Genomic DNA, 2890 nt, shown 5'->3' on the forward strand with positions numbered 1-2890 from the left:
AGCAGGATAAAATGTCTCTAATATTTTATCCTTTTAAGTTGCCTAAATTATAAATAAACTAAACCCATTTTTTTTTTTTTTTAAGAAGATTCACATCTGTTTAATGTATATAAAGCCAAGGAAAGGACAGTCCCGGACTCAATAGAAAAATATTCCGTGAAATTCATATGGTGGGGTTGAGGGGGAAGGGACGAGGCTATAGAACCCACATCTGAACATGTACAAAAAATAACTTACACAGTAACCCCCATCCTCAAGGATGACGCAGATCTGCCCCGTCCCCGGGGCTCGGGGGCACACTGCAGACATGGCATTGTGGGAGACAACCAATGTGGGCTCCAGGTGCAGGTGGGAGTGAGGAGGGCATCAGTCCAGAGGGGTGGGCAGCTATTAGGAGGCCTTGAAGCAGTTGCCGCCAGAGCACGAGCTCAGCAGCTTGTCCACCATAGTGTGGGCGTAGCAGCCAGCTCCTTGCAACAGCCTTACTCCTCCACGAGACTCAGGTGGTTAGGTGCGGAAGTTTCGCTTCTCGTCGAGGTAGATGACGGCTGCCGTCAGTGGGCACACGATGAGCTTGATGTGAGCCTGGAAGAAGTTGATCTGCACGCTGCCGTTGCTGAGGTGCAGGATGAGGGCACTGCGGGTGCAGAACCAGCTCCGCAGGTAGGGCAGCGGGGCGAGCTCATTGCCTTTGCGCGGGGTGATGTTGGCACCTGCCTTCAGCAAGTGCTCACTCAAGTAACTGCGGACATATTTAAAGAGTGTGATCTTCTTCATCAAGGAATTGGGATGGGAATTCACAGTGAAGTAGGACTTGGTGCCATCACACTTTATGTACTGCAGGCTGTCACCACCATTGAAGAGCACCTCCACGCTGCTATCCGCAACTGATACCCAGGACCGTACTTGCCTGAATAGTCCATCCACTTGCTGACCCAGAAAAATGGAGATGCGGGCAGAATCCTCAGCCTCCTCTTGTCTGACCAGCCCTCCCTCCAAGGGCTTGGAGGCATTGACTCTGTGCAGCATGCAGCATGTCATGAGGTGGCAGTTGACCACCTCACCCGTCTCTGAAACCCCTGGTTCTTCTTTTTCCCGGGGACTCTCAGGCAGGATATTCTCCAAGCGTTTATTTAGGACCGTGAGGGTCTTTCTGTTGCTGGGGTCCGGGCTGCTGGGAGCGATGGAAAACCTCGGTGGAATGGTCAGGCAGGTGATGGGGAGACGGGCTGGGATGTAGCCAGAAGTAAAGAACTCATTGTTAAGCTGCTCATTAATGGTTGGGTGGGCAGTGAGATCTGTCTGAATCGTCTTCTGGATGAGGGAGGCGGCCACAGGGTTGATGTGCTTGGGAATACTGTATTCACTCTTCTTGATTCGGAGGTAGGTCTCTTTTAGGCAAGAGGTGCCAAAAGGTGGTTTGCCCACTGACGAGGTATACATGATACACCCACTGGACCGCATATACACTTCAAAACTGTGTCCTTTCTTGCTCAGCATCTCAGGAGCTACGTAATTAGTAGTTCCACAAAGGGTCTTCTTTCTCTCACCATCATATTCGACTTTGGTTGCCAGTCCCAAATCCCCTGTTTTCACCTCGAGAACCTCGTTCAGGAAAAAGTTGCCCAGCTTAAGGTCTCGGTGAACAACTCGGTTTTGGCGCAGGTACTGGCAGCGAAGCACAATTTGCCGCAGACTACATAGTGCCGGGCCTCAAGTTCAGTTAGGGCTTTTCTCCTGTCGTGCAGCTCCAGGAGAGACCTCCAGCGGCAGAGCTCCAACACCACCACGAACACAAAGTCATTGTCCTCGAAAAAGCCGTGGAATCCTACGACATGCTGGTGGGCGAGGCTGCGGTGAATGGATATTCCCATGGACATCTCCTTATAGTGCGGCATGAGCAGCAGAGACTTAGGCGAAATCTTGCCCGTGAACACTACCTTGGTGTCAGCGTCTGAGATCTCGGAAGCACTTGGCAATGCCGTGCTTGCCTAAAAGGCAGTCCCACACATAGCGCTGCCGGCTGCGTGGGTCCACTAGGACCTCCGGGATCTCTTTCACGGGTGGAGCAGCCTCTGGAGCTCCCGGAGCTGCAACTCCAGGGACCCCAGCTTTCCCAGGGACTGCCGGTGCCCGTGTCGCTTCCCCGCAGTCACCGTTGCAGTCATGTTCCTGGAGCTGCTCAGCAGACGTGGGTCCCAGCAGAGGCTCCTCACCGCTCCGCTCCTCCATGAATTCCTAAGACCACTTTCTTTAAGGCTTTTGGCTCTTTCCTCTCTGGTTATAATGGAAACAATATAAGGGACCTGGCCATGGCAAGCCTAATTAATAGCAGGCAGTGGCGAGAAGTGGAAGTTCATCACATCCTCTACTTCCACTCAGAGGCTCAGGTAAACATTTCGTAGGTTTCCCAGTTAGATTCTGACATCAGTAAGTCAGAAATAGCATGACTTCACATTGATAGACCTCTTGCCAAAATTGTCAACTAACTTGTTTTTACAAGGAAAACTTTTTATCCCTGATATAATCTAATTCCTAAAAACTGGCATAATTACTTCTCATGACAACACCTGGCTTGGTAAAGACATTATTAAAGTCAGGATTTCAGGATTGGTCAGTCTAAACTTGGAGAATTATCTTCCCTAGGCTGCTCATTTCCTGATAGTTTGTGACTCCAGGAGAAACATGTCCCACCAATTTGGGTTTAATAAACGAATTCAAAAGCAGCAGCCACCAATCAAAATCTAACACAGAAATATTAATTGTTGCTTACTCAGTGAGGGAAAATGGTGCTTGCAGGATGCAATGTCTTTGAATAAAGCAAACTGCTGATCTTCTACAGGGTTTGGACAAGTGAGATTGATGGACACACAGAAGCAAGACCTGTTAG

At 49.9% G+C, this 2890-nt stretch overlaps 1 pseudogene; it reads right to left on the reverse strand.

Annotated features, from left to right (window-relative positions):
- Positions 1-243: 243 nt before the first annotated feature.
- Positions 244-2168, reverse strand: LOC103236867 (serine/threonine-protein kinase PLK1 pseudogene; annotated as a pseudogene).
- Positions 2169-2890: the final 722 nt, after the last annotated feature.

This window comes from Chlorocebus sabaeus, chromosome 8 (genome assembly GCF_047675955.1).
Source record: "Chlorocebus sabaeus isolate Y175 chromosome 8, mChlSab1.0.hap1, whole genome shotgun sequence".
Classification (NCBI taxonomy): domain Eukaryota; kingdom Metazoa; phylum Chordata; class Mammalia; order Primates; family Cercopithecidae; genus Chlorocebus; species Chlorocebus sabaeus.